The 14,522-nt window shown below is 46.3% G+C and overlaps 1 protein-coding gene across 1 annotated transcript in view; it reads left to right on the forward strand.

Annotated features, from left to right (window-relative positions):
* The window catches only part of B3GNTL1 (UDP-GlcNAc:betaGal beta-1,3-N-acetylglucosaminyltransferase like 1), a 1,877,148-nt gene that overhangs the window by 109,131 nt on the left and 1,753,495 nt on the right, over positions 1 to 14,522 (forward strand). The window lies entirely within an intron of this gene.

The following is a 14,522-nucleotide window of genomic DNA, read 5'->3' on the forward strand; positions in this document are numbered from 1 at the left end:
TGCCAAGGAGGCATTTCGTCACAACTAGCAACTGATTTGTGGGCAAAAATAATACTGGAGTAACCCCCAACTAAAATGTTCTTGCACTTTGGTTGAGTAATAGTGGTAATCCCCATTTTCATTTCTCAACCTTAAAGAATAAAGCATCAGCACAGACCTTTGCTTTCTAATGCCTTAGAAAGAAGTCCGCAGGTTCTTCAGCTGAACCACCTCTAAAAGTGATAAGGACCAAGTTGATTTTGCCTCTTTGGGTTGAATCATACACATGCTCAATAAACTTGAACATTGGGTCTATAGGAAAATTTTCAACTACCATTTGAGTATACCTGAGGTTAGAATTTGAACTTGTTAGATAATCGATTGCTGCTCAGATTGTTTTTCATAAAACTATGCCATCAAATGAAAACATCACATTACAGCCTCCTACTTTTCATTAATTTGGAACCAAAATTAAACCGGTTGATAAGAAGCAGAGATATAGAAAAGATTGCCATTGGGCTATGGTTATCAACACCCTCTTGGGCTCACAGGAATTGAATTTTCTTTGGTTTCAAGATATAAAATTTGGTTTCTTTAGGAAAGCAACAAGGTAGTTCATGGTTGAGCTTTGGAGGGGGAATGACATAGATGAGTTTGCTTGTAAAAATAATTCTGATTAGGTTTTCTCATACGTGAGGTTGAATAGACAAGCTTCAGACCTCTGTGAAATATTATCTAATTTGACCCGTTAAATAATACTAGACTACGAATTTGCCTATTTGCACCCACATTTTCTAAAATATGGTATGACACATTGTTGATGCTGTCCAGTTTTATGTGCATTTTTCTTAATGCCTACAATGTAAAACTGCTAGATTATTGGCAAATGTTTACACAGAATTTAAAGGTTGATAAACATTTTTTATTCTTTTGTTAAATTGAAATTATCTTGATTTTTACAATGCAACTTTAGATAGTCTTATGAATGTATAACAAAATCATATATAACAAGTACATTGTGTGGGTTTTGATTATGACTTCAATTAATCAATCAATAAAGAATATATTTATCTGTCTAAATAACTGATCCTATACATACAGACAGTAAAATGTGTTGTGATGAAGTAGTTAGAGCGTGTCCGTCTGTCTGCTGTCTGCCATCTGTCTGCTGTTGCTCTGTTGAAATGGAGGAGAGAACTACTCCCTCCACTGAGCCATCTTTGACATTGGTGAACAAGAGGTCAGGGAGAGTCTCACTTTCCTCTCCTACTCCTCTATCTGTCACTATAAGCATTGTGATATCTTCTCTGTCATGATGGAGCTTGGGCCTATTCACATTTATCACCCTGTGAGAGCTTCTGGGGTCCCTAGGTCCACTAGATATGTCACATCATCCTTCTTTTCCAAGATATAATAAGTCCCAGCCAATTTGTCTTAGAGAGCCCAGGGTGGCTGTAAGGTCCCACACCAGCTGTCCATGTTGATATTCAACCATGGTGAACTTCTGATCATCCCAGTGCTTGACAGGCTCCTGGCTGGGCTCCAAGTTTCTGTTTGCTTTCTTCATGCACTTAGCCATCTTGGGGCGATTATATCTTTGGGTTCTTTGAGATCTTGCTCAACCTTCTATTACCAAATTCAAGGGACTTCATACACCGTGCCTAAAGAGCAGTTCAAAAGGACTGAAACCTTCTCCTTTTGGAGGAACCGCCCTGTATGCAAACAGCAGGTACGGCAGGAGGATATCCCATCTCTTTCTGAGTTTCTCTGGTAAAGCCATAATTATACCCTTCATGGTCTTATTTCTGTACAAGACAGTTGCATTGGGGATGGTAAGGGGTAGTGAATTTATAGGTCAATCAGCACTCATCCCACATGGCTTTCAAATAGGGAGACATGAAATGTGTGTCCCTATCTGAGATTCTGAGGTGTTCTTAGGTGAATAGCCTCAGAACATCTGGTGGCATGGCCACTACCACCAGAATGAAAGGATGAACTCACTGCCACAGGCAATAGGTGGATTTAATGGACCAACAGTATCAATCCCCACCACAGACAGTGATATGAGGGGACCCTTTTGCTTAACACCTGTCTTGGCTTTTACTTGACAAGTGACACGGACGCGATATAACTCCTTCACTTGTTCAGACATTTGAGGCCAGTAGATGCAGTTAAGCAAACTTTCCAGTGTCTTTGTCTGCCCCAGATGTCCAGCTTATGGGATGGCATGGGCCAGGTTAAAGAGGAATTGTCTGTACTTTTGGGGGACCCCCAGTCTCCTGTTTGCCCCTGGTTTTGGGTGCCTTGCCTTACTGTACAGTATTCTCTCCTCCCAGTGCACCTTATGGGTTCCATTTACATCTCCATTGTCCTGTTTGACAGCAAGCTGTCTCAGGCCCTGAAGAGTGGGACAAGTCTTTTGTTCCTGGCTCAAGCCTTCTCTGCTTGAGCCATGATCTGCTCCTTGGAGTTCTGCTAGGCCAGGCAAACACTCCAAGATACAGCCTTCTGTTCAAGCACCAGACTTTCTGCCATAGAAGGTGTGCTTTGTGTAGTGGCCTAGCCAGACTTCCTGCCCTTACTCTTGGCTCTAGGGCATAGTGTTCCCTATGCAGTTCCTAGGGACAGCTTCCACCCCCATCCCTACATGTGCATTTCCTTTGGGATGGTCACCAGTGGATGACTTTTTGGTGCACACAGTATCTCCCTTCTTGTGCCCAGTCTGTGTAAAGGCATAGCTCACCCCAGCCTGTGTATGGTCAGAATTCTTTTTTGGTTACATCCTCCCCTTTGAATGGAATGCAGCTTTGGGCTTCTGACCCCCAGGGCATCTTTTGGGGACTCTTTGGGTGTTTCTTTCTTTTTAATTTTGACTCCATATTTCCCTGAAGGGGAGCCTGTCCCCCTTTCTTGTGAGCAGCAGATCGATGCTTCCTGGGCATCCTAATGCCTACCCATTTATCAGCTATCTTTCCCAGCTCTCTAAGACTGTATATCTTAGAATCTACCAGATGCTGGTGTAATTTTTCCTAGGTACAATTTTTAAGTATGTGTTTTTCACCACTAAATTGTAGAGCATCTTTTATGTGTGTACCTGGTTACCTTTGATCCAGCCTTCCATTGATTTCACAGAAGTAGCTACAAGGTCTATTCATGTCTGGGTTGACCCCTTGTGTGTATTTCTGAACGTTTGCGTGTATTCTTCGGGTGTTAAACCAAAGAGCTCAATGAGTGCCTCCTTCATGTGTGAATGTGATTGCATATGATCCTTCAGTTTTAGTAGCCTATCCCTTCCCATTGTTGGAACCAGTTCCCACATCAAGGGTCTCCAATGGTGGGGCACCCACCCTTGTCATCCTTAGAGCCCTCTCATAAGATGTTAGCCATTTGTCTACATCATCCCCACTACATACTTTGACACAGTATCCTTGGGCAACCTTGGGTCATAGGCACCCCCATGAATTTACCCCTGTGTCTTTGTTGCTGCCACCTTGTCATTGGGACGTCAGTCCCGGGATGGCCTTTCTCTCCTCCTGGGCCACTGAAGTGGAGCTCTTCTCACTCCCAAACGTGGAGGCAAGCCTTTAACAAAATGTGGGGGCGCCCCTTCGCCTTCCTTTTCAAAGGGATCTCTGTCACCATCCACACGACATGGCTCGCTTCATTTGCCCTGCATCAAATAGACCTCTGGGTGTCCACATAGGTGTGGACAGGGTGTTGTGGAGAAATTGTTTTGTTGATGTCTTGGAAAGTCCCAACTATTTGATTAATGTGAAGATCACGCTTGTGGTCATCCAGAATCACACTGCCATCACAAAATGTTGTTTTTCTGTGATTGGTTAGATGCTTAATTTTTAACTCCATGCATCTTATGATCAGCATCACGCCATGTAATTGCCCATAGTGGTGAAGAAATCACCTTTTTCTCCATCATGATTGGATACTGTGTTTCCACACCTTTGTGGTTTTCATACATAGAAGTTCTGACGGATGTGTTTCTTATCGGACATGTTGTTTGTTAACGCGTGCCCCCATGAATTCATGAATACAGCTGCCTATTAAACTTGACTTTGCCTGTGTCTCTTTATTTAGCTTTGACAAAGCGTTGACTTGACGGACTTTCAATGGTTGCTAACTCATTGTCTGGTACAGCTAAACAAAAGTTCTGGATCCAGCTGCTAGGCACCAATGTAAGGATTGTGGTGTTCTCTATGGTATGGTTGTGCAACCTTACTGTGTAATACACTATCTGATAGAGACTTCTAGTTGCACATTGCGTACCTTAGAAATTATCCCCAGGCGTCAGACTCGATCTGGAGATTTTTTCTTCAAGCAATACCCTTACGCTTTGTTAGGTGGCTTCAGTCGACTCCGCAGGCATCGTTGGCACCTTGATGACATTGGGAGTAGTATATAGACGTCGCATCAGTGCAGTGACGTCAGTTCTTTTCTTTTCGCTCCAAGCATTGATCAGAAGAGAGCTACCCTAGGTCACTTTTTGACCGATTTTGACTCTTGTCGAGTTTTTGTGAAGGTTTTGGTGCATCGAAGGATGTCACCGAAGACCGACTTCAAACCTTGTGAGGACTGTCACTGCCTGATGTCGGTGACGGATCCGCATCGGGTCTGTTTGTGGTGCCTGGAGCTCAATCATGACCCAAAGTCGTACTCTTAGTGCCGGACCATGCACCCGAAGGCCTTGAGGGAGTGGTCCCTCAAGCTTATGGCGGTCCGGCACTCGACTCCGCATAGGTCCTGATCTCGCTTGAGAGGAAGGTCTCGAGACCAGTCCCGGAGCCACCACCATTCATCTTCCTCAAAGTTTTCGGGTCAAGGTAAGAAGAAGAAGAAGAAGAAGTCAAAGGAATTTTATGAGGCCATGCGCCTCAATTTTGGGCAGTTCGACCTCGCTACGGCACCTTCGGGCCCAAGGGGTTCGGTTGGAGGGCCTTCGGGTTCCGCACCGGCAGCTCCGGCCACTGAAGTCCCCACTGGAGGTCCGTGCTTTCATCTCCCAAGCTGTCACCGATGGGAGAGATGTGGCAACGTTCACTGTCCTATGTGGGCGGGACATGACCGACTCTCTGGGTATATAGGTTGTGAGGCGCTAGTTACGTAACATCTATTTTCTCATGGGATGTCACACAGAACCTTATGGACATGCCGTTTTATGGCTCTTGTTTCTTTGGCGACAAGGCAGACTCGGCGCTGGAGAAGTTCAAGGACTCCCGGGCTATGGCTCTGTCCCTCTGCCTTTCCGCTGCCCCTAGTCCCCAGCAGGCTGCCGTTCGCCCCTTTCGTGGCCACGGAAGGGGCTCCCTGTTTCGTCCCTTTCTTAGCCACCGTGCCACCCATGCTGTTCAGCCCCTGCAGAATCCCATGTGGTTGTGGGACCGGGATCCAGAGGTTTGCCCAGTCCACCCCTGCCCCTGCTGCAGCCTCTAAACCCTTTTAGTCCCTCCCCTCACTCTCGTCTAGTTAGAGGCAGGATTTGCCATCACTTGCCCCACTCGGAATCCATAACTACGGACAGGTGGGTTTTGAAGATCTTTCGAAGGGGCTACTCTCTCCCCTTTGAGTCTGCCCCACCAACCATGTCTCCATCATTCAGCTGTATACCGGTGGATCATTTGGCACATCTCTGCCAGGAAGTCACGGCTCTCTTGGCCAAGAGAGCCATAGAGAGGGTCCCTGTGCCAGAAGTAGGTTGTGGTTGTTAGTCCCGCTACTTTTTGGTGCCCAAAAAAGATAAGGGCTTACGGCCTATCCAAGACCTTTGGGCCCTCAATCTCTTCCTCAAGAAATGCTCACCCTGGCTCAGGTTCGGTCTGCCTTGGACCCAGGAGACTGGATGGTAGCGTTGGACTTGTAGGATGCTTATTTCCATATTCCCATCCTGCCTGCCCACAGATGTTACCTACGATTCGTGGAATGTCACAAGCACTTTCAATTTACTGTGCTCCCCTTTGGCCTTACCAGTGCCCTTTGGGTGTTCACGGAAGGGATGGCGGTAGGTGCAGCTCATCTGCGCAGGTTGGGGGTTTCAGTCTTCCTCTACCTTGACAACTGGCTGTTGAAGGCCGACTCGCCCCAGAAATTTGTCTCCCACCTTCAAATTACGGCAAACCTCCTGCAGATGGCATATGCGGGCTCTGCAGTGGGACTTGAAGCTCCAGTTGGTGCAGCATCAGGGAAATCTCTCTGACATGGTCCAAATCTCGGAGGGGACTGCGAAAGACCTACAGTGGTGGCTTTCGAATCGGCATTGGGTTCATGGCGGATCCCTCTCCCTTCCACAACCAGATCTATCCAAAATGAGAGACGCGTCACTTCTGGGGTGGGGCGGCCACATGGGAGAGGGGGAGATCAGAGGCCTCTGGTCTCTGGCGGAGTCTGGGCTCCCTATCAATCTTCTGGAGCTCCGGGCGATCAGGCTTGCAGTGAAAGTATTTCTTCCCTCTCTCAAAGGGAAAGTAGTGCAAATGTTCACGGACAAAACTACAGCTATGTGGTACTGCAATAAACAGGGCAGAGTAGGGTCCTGGACCCTTTGTCAGGAGGCGATGCACTTCTGGACATGGCTGGAACATCAGTACATCATCGTGGTGGTTCAACATCTGCCGGGCTCTCTGAGCACCAGAGCAGACAAACTCAGCCGTCGATGCATAGCCGATCACGAATGGTGTCTCCATCCTGAGGTGGTGCAATGTCTCTTTCAGCAGTTGGAGAGCCTTGGTTAGGTCTGTTCGTCTCCTCAGAGAACGCGCAATGTCAGCTATTTTGCGCATTGCAGTTTTCAAGGCTGCACACGCTCGAAGACGCTTTTTGTCTCGAGTGGAACTCCGGCCTTCTTTACGCCTTTCCGTCTATACCACTTCTGTCCAGAGCTCTCAAGAAGATTAAGAACGACCGGGCCCAAGTAATCTTGGTCGCTCCGGACTGGGCACAGAGAGTATGGTATCCAGAGATACTGAGGATGGCCACCGATCCTCCACTCAGACTGCCCCTTTGGGAGGATCTTCTGTCACAGCAACAGGGGACGGTTCTCCACCCAAATCTGTCCAATCTCTGCCTTCATGCGTGGAGATTGAGCTGCGGCAGTTGATGGCTTTTGACATTCCACCCAAAGTCTGTGATGTAATCTTGGCAGCCAGGCGTCCCTACACCAAAACAATATACGCCTGTCGTCATAAATTTGTTGCATGGTGTACCAACAAATCTGTTGATCCCCTTTCTGCTCCTCTTTCTGCGATTCTTTTGTTCATTCTTTCTTTGGCCCAGCAGGGCTCTGCTTTGGGCACCCTTAAGGGATATTTATCGGCTTTCTCAGCCTTTCTTAGGTTGCCTGATCAGCCTTCTCTCTTTAAGTCTCCTACTGTTAATAGATTCCTTAAGGGCCTCACACATTTGTTTCCTCCCACTCTGTGTATCGCCTCAGTGGGACCTCAATCTTGTCCTTACTTACTTAGTGTGTACTCTTTTTGAGCCGATGCACAATTGTCTCTTATGGTTCCATACTTTCAAAACTGTTTTTCTTGTTGCCGTCACTTCTGCTCGCAGACTGAGTGAGCTTCAGGCTCCATCTTCTAAGCCCCCATTTTTGTCTGGGCACCCTGATAAAGTGGTGTTGCACACTAAGGCTCCCTTCCTTCCCAAAGCCGTTACACCTTTTCATGTAGGCCAGTCCATCACTGTGCCTACTTTTTACGCATCTCCACATCCTTCTCATGAGAAGGAGAGACTACACCCCCTGGATCCAAAAAGATCATTGGCGTTCTATCTCATTCATACTAAGGATTTCCGGATGGACGATCAACTCTTTGTTGGATATGTGGGTGCAAAGAAAGGGAAGGCAGTGCAAAAATGTACCATATCGCAATGGGTGCTTCTTTGCATCAAGATGTGCTACGCTTTGGCAAAGAAGCAACCCCCTGAGGCCTTGCACGCTTTTTCCACCAAAGCAACTGCTGCTTCCACTGTGTTAGCCTGTGGAGTTCCTGTCCTGGATATCTGCCAGGCAGCTACGTGGGCATCCTTGCACACGTTTACTAAACATTACTTCCTGGACAGTCATGTCCCGAGGGCTGGCTACTTCGGTCGTTCAGTCCTGCAGGACTTTCTAGTATGAACTTGGTTCGCAGCTTAACTCCAAGGATGGCATTGCTTGGGTATCTATTCTAAGGTAAAGAATCTGCAACTAGAAGTCTCTATCAGATGTCCAAGTTACTTACCTTCGGTAACGACATAGTTGTAGATTCCTTACCGCCCACCCATCCTCCCCGCTTGTGAACTGATTTCTAGGGACAGTGCTTCCCTATTCAGTTGTACTGTGCGACCAATTCCGACTAGGTGAAGGTTGGAGGGGAGTGGGGCAATAACGGGTATTTGGACAGTTACCTGGTCACCAAAGCAGTCAGAAGTGCAGTTCCATACTTTACATCAAGACTTGAGTGTGACTACGATTTGCTAGCCAATCAATCAGGATTTGTGAAGCACAGCTAATCACATAACAGGGTATCTAGGAACTTGCAGGTCCCAGAGGCTCATTCCAACAGCTAGATTTTGAGAACTCTTTCAGAATTCCAGAAGTGAAGTGATAGCCTAGAGATGTATGGGGAAGCTGCACAAAAACACAAGGGAAAAAGCAAGGCGAAGTAGTGAAAGTGAGGGAAAATCAAGGAGAGGTCCCTCAAAAAAAAGGAGACAAAGCAAGGAGAAAACAGGAGCAAGAACAATGCAGCAGCTGGGGGAGAGCTGGGCCTGGGACCTGCTCAATGGGTTCGGACTGTGGCATCCATCAAGTAGGTCCTGAGAACAGGGAGGGGCACTGGGAGGTGGTGGGTGGGGCAAGGCGGGGAATAATAGGCAGCATGCGGGAGAGGCAATGAGGGGAAAAGCAAGGAGAAAGCAGTGAAAACGAGGGAAGTGCAAGAAGAAAGCAGTGAAAACAAGGGAAAAGCAATGAGAAGGCACACAGGAAGAAGCAGTAAGGATAGGGGAAAAGCAAGGAGAAGGCACACAAGGGGGAAAAGCAAGGAGAAAGCAATGGAAACAAGGGAAAATCAGAGAAGGCACTCAAAAACTGCAGAAAAGGCACAGAGAAAACCGAGAGAACAAGGGGAAAGCAAGGAGAGAAGGCACACAAAAATGTTGGGAAAGGCAAGGAGAAATCAGTGACAATGAGAGAAAAGCAGGAAGAAGGCACCCAAAAATGACAGAAAAAGCAAGGAGAAAGCAGTGAAAATGAGGTACAAGCAAGGAGAAGGCACTCAGAAAAACAGGGGGGAAAGCAAGGAGAAGATGGGAGCAAGAGCCATGCAGCAGCAGGGGAAGAGCTGGACCTGGGACCTGCTCCAGTTGCACCTGCAACAAAGATGGCTTCCTCTTTATGAAGTTTGCTTTTTGGGCCATCACCCTATTTGGCTTCCTGCAAAGGGGAGGTAGTACCTCCCTCTGTTGTAGGACTCTATTGTTCCTGAGTCTGGGAGTCGTTCACACACCTCCCCATTAGAGTAGAAGGCTGTCTGCTGGCCAGCAGCTGTGAAAGGCCACCTGATAAACTGGGCAGCAGAGTGGCAACTTTCTAAAAGTTGCCTTTCCTTAAAAGTGACATTAAGCTCGACTTGGGCGTGAAGTTGGTTTAATGCAATCGTGAAGTTGATAACTTGAAGTGCCCATTTTAGTAGTCCCATTCAGAAGTTAGCAGGAGTGAGATGTCAGCCTATAACTCTGTACTAGCACCTGGGGTGTTACAAGCTTTTTCGCAGCAAACCACAGCTTAGAAGTTTAGCTGGTAGGATATACATTAAGGTATATTCCCCACTAAATAATATAGAGCTCCCTGCCTCAGGGCTCTATAGGCCTTCCTTAGGGAAGACTTATACATATTTTTAAGGGAAGTGTGGGGGCTTTGCCAGTGGTTTAAATGGCAAATTGAAACTAGCAGTTGTTAAGCTGCTCTTCCAGGCTGCAGTGGCAGGCTGAGAGCTACGATCAGTGTGGACACTCTAACTTTCAAGCCCTGGGTACCTTTGAGTACCATATACTAGGGACTTTAAAGTAAGTCAGATTATGCAAATTGGGAATAGCCAATTCAAATAACATTTTCTAAGGAGTTAGAAAAATGACACTGAGGTCTTATTAGCAGGCCTCAATGTACTCTCAGAGTTGAAAAACTGGCAGCATCAGTCCAAAACTTTGAGGGTGATAATGCAAAATTAGGCTTTTAAATACAGCTACTAACAAGAATGGAGTATTGAGTGACTCTTGAATAGTATTAGCAAGAAGCCTCTTTGTGGGTTTGTCAGCAAGTCTGTGAGTGGCTCTAGGTATTATTGATATCAGGGCTTTGAATTAATCTGTAACAAGGACTGCCTAAATATGTTATTTATCCTGCCCTCGTATTTGTGATGTGCATCACTTAAGCAGTGGCTTGATGCTTTAGACTGCCTGTTTGACTGTTAAACAACCATTATCTGCAGTAGTGTCATGGCACTAACCAGGACACCGAGTTCACAGACAGAGCACCACCTTTGAGCTGCACAGGGTTACAACATCTGAGACCTGTTGAGAATTGGACGGCCTTGGAAGAATTGAAGAGGTCCAGACCATCAGAAGTTGAGAAGAACAATTACGGCGTTGCTTGTACATAAGTAAACGCTGAGGAGGCCACTAGTATTTGTGCTTTGTAATTGATAAGCATTCAAATACCATTTTGAAAGAAAGTATACTGAGTAGAAATTATGTGATACAATAATGATACATGTTGCCCTTGTATTAGAAATCTGTGGTTTCAATTACAACAGTAAAGCCTATTTGTACAATAATGCCTTTAGGAGCCCCCCGCAGTATTTGCTTACCTGAGTTACTTTAGTATTCCAAATTATGCGAGAAAAGTTAGGTTGCTCATAATTCTTTAAACATCCTCTTCAAGTAAAAGGTTGTTCCTAAAGGCAATCTACCCTCACTTTAGGAGTTATTCCTGCCTGCTGCTATACTCTACCCATCATGGGACAGCATACAAAATCCCATCCTTGCCAACAAAACATTAAATACCTGAGATAATGTTTCTCCAGTATATTTCCTCTAATGTTGCAATATCTCTGATTTGTCTTCTTTCTGACATTGTTGCTCTGCAATTGTGTCTGACTTTTCCTTCTTCCTACCCAGTATTTCTTACTGAACTAGCTTCCTCTTCACTTACAAATCTTGATTATACTTCCTCTTTTTAAAAAAAATATATTTTTATTGAATTATCAACTCCCCCCCCTTCATAACATTGCACAGTCCCACAAATCAAATGTCTGACACATTGCAATATGCGTATAACAAGTAATAAACAGGCATTGTACATTCTATTAGTAAAGTGTATAGGTGCAGAACATTCCCCCAACCCATTGTAATCAGGAGTCAGGTATATCCACTCGTCCTTCTTGTCCCTCCCTTTGTGATCCATAGTGGTTGTTCAGAGACCATGGCACCAGGGCAAGGTTCTATGGTAATGCCACTATGGGTAGGCCTCTTGAGCACCATACAGTGGTCCATGCTATTTGACTACTTAATAGTGCGTGGTGCGGCTAACAATTTCCAGTTTTGAGCAATATCTGTTTTTTCACCAATATAAACCGGACCTATAGTAGTGCTCATTGGTATCTATTTCCCCTAAATCATCTGTGATATGCAGGAGTATCAGCTTGGCGTCCCTGGGGACCAGCACCCCTCCCCCCCATTGTATCAAGGATTTGCTCCCAAATGCCCCCAAGGAAGAACACCACCAAAAGGTGTGTAGGAGATCTCCCTCTAGGGCATTGCAACGAAGGCAGGAGCCTAAGAAGATCAACCCCATTTTGTGTAACCATGTTCTAGTGAGATACGTTCTGTGCAGTAGTTTGAATCTAAGTAAATAAAAATTGAGATGCAATTACTGCCTCTCTTGGGGCCGTCAGGGCCTTGTTCCAGGCATTATTGTCCAAGGTGCCCAAATCGGATTCTGAGGCCTCCCGCACCCTCTTCATACAATGTGGCATGTTTCGTACCAGCATGCGGTATGTGTCTCAGAGTTTATGTTCCTTGATGTTGGTTAGAAGCAACTTGGCCTCCAGGGGAGAGTATTCGGGAATATCTTCTCCCTGAGATAAATAGGGCTGAAGTACTTGACGAAGCTAGAGATATCCCAAAAAATTGGGATCAAAGTCAGCTTGTAAGGCAGTGAAAGATTTCATTATGCCCTTTTGCATGATGTCTCCCAACATGTAAATGCCTGTATTGTCCCAAGCGGAAAAGCCTTCCAGGCTCACCACCTGTGGGAGCCAGGTACCGCTCCACAAGGGGGTTTCCATTGTCACTCTGAATGACCAACCCATCGCCCTAAGCGCATCCGACCACAGTCTTAGCACCGTCCGGGTTGTCGAGGGGAGACTCTCTGGGGTCGTGCCACCATACAGAAGGTGTGGCAAGTTGGCCCTTCCCATAACCAGTCCTTTGGAGGCAATGGCAGGGTCATCGAACTCTGCAAACCACCAGTCATTAAGGACCAGGAGGTGAGCCGCCCGAAAATAAAGGAGCATGTCCAGAGTGGCCAGTCCACCACTATACACCAGTTGACAACACTTCCCCAGGGACACTCATGGGGTTCCCCCTCCCCAAAGCAAGGATCGTAGGATAGTATTCAGCTAGAGGAAAAAGGAAAGATCAACCTGGTAAAGGAAATTCTGTAGTTGGTGCAGGAGTTTCAACAAGGCCACTATTTTAAAGATAGCCGAGCGGCCCATCAGTGAAATCGGAAGGGTAGTCCAAATTTTTATATATTTCACCAGTCCCTGTAGATGTGATTTGAGGCTACGCTGGTGTGCAATCAATTTGTTTAAGGTGACATATATGCCTAGATATTTAAAGCTTGTTGTTTGTATTTTCAAGGCCGGTGCCTAGGGTGCCATTCTGGGACATGAGCCTATCGGGTGTATTGTCAATTTAGCTTAATTCATTATAAGGCCAGAGTAGGTTCCAAATGTGCTCAATATTTGTATCGCCCGAGGTCCAGTTTCCTCAGGGTTGTCTAAGAATAATAGGACATCGTTCTCGTACACAGAAATGTTGTCACTCACCCTCTCGGACCACTGGAATGCTCGGTATAGGGCTTGGACCACTGGAATCCTAGCGGTTCTATCGCTGGGGTGAATAAGATTGGAGGCAGAGAGCAGCCCTGTTGGGTTCCTCATTTGACTGCATACCACGGGGAGACTGTTCCCCTGACCTGTATACGTGCCTCCAAGTTGGTATAAAGCAGGCGAATATAGCTGATAAAGCAAGGGCCAAACCCACACCTCCGGAGCAGGGAAATCGGCCAGTAGGCGCACTTGGTGTCCGGGCAGGAGCTTAGCTTACCTCCAGAGCATTATACGCTCTTCGGATATTATATTGGATTGACCAGTGGGGCATGAATCCCGACTGAGCGGGGTGAACTAAGTGGGGAATTACCTCCTGCAGCCTGTCGGCCAGCATTTTAGCCATGACTTTCACTTCAGTATTTAACAGCGATATTGGGCGGAATCCCTCGCATTCAATGTCCATAAGACCAGGCTTTGGCAAAAACACTATCTCAGCCACCCTCAGGTCTTCAGGCAGTTCTCCGCAGTTCATAGACTTGTTGAACATATTCAGCACTTGGGGGACCACTGGGGGCCAGAGCAAATGCCAGAACTCAGCCGGACGCCTTCTCTGCCCTGAGCTGACCCAGTTCTGCACCCAACTCCTCAATTGTTACGTCAGTTTCCAAACCCTCGCATTGCTCGGCCGTTAGTCTGGAGAGGGGGACATCCGTTACAAATTGTTTGAGGTCGTCCTCAGGAGGGCCTATCGACTTTTCCCCATAAAGATGGACATAATAGACTGCAAATTCCTCTAAAAAAGGCGGTGCTGCCGGATACCCGTGTGCCGTCTTCCCTCTCCTTATTGGCAAGGCGCACATAGCCTGTGTAATGTTTTGCTTGTTTTGTCCCCCCCACTGGTAAGATTATACTTCCTGTTCTTCCAGTCTGATATCCAGTCTTGTATGCTACCTGCCTGCTATCTTGATCTTAGCTCCTTCTTTGTCTCATCACTCTTTTGAAATGAAACCTTGCATGCTTTTCCTACCCCAAACGTACTTTCCACCATCACTACAATCTGTCTCCTTTCTTCATGTGCGATGGATACAGGCCTATTGGTCTGCTCAAACTACTGCCTCTCCCTAATCCAATCCTACTGGTTAGCAAAACTATATATAGAGAACATGTTCACCCAAAGAGTAGCTTTACTCTAGCTGACAGCAGATGTATGCAAGTTATGCCTTAGCGACGTTGTAAATTAAGAGAAGCATTACTTTCAATGAGGTCCTGAATTTTAGATTTTATGTTTCTTGAAGTTGCTGAAGAATATTGTTTCAACTTGGGGAGCCGAACCCTAGAATTCACGCCCACTACAGGTATGTCTTTAAATTTGAAGGAGAACTAGGTCCTCAAGGACCACTGTACCCTGTACCTCAGAATAATTAATTTTCAATAGAT

Source organism: Pleurodeles waltl, chromosome 7, assembly GCF_031143425.1.
Source record: "Pleurodeles waltl isolate 20211129_DDA chromosome 7, aPleWal1.hap1.20221129, whole genome shotgun sequence".
In the NCBI taxonomy this organism is placed as follows: domain Eukaryota; kingdom Metazoa; phylum Chordata; class Amphibia; order Caudata; family Salamandridae; genus Pleurodeles; species Pleurodeles waltl.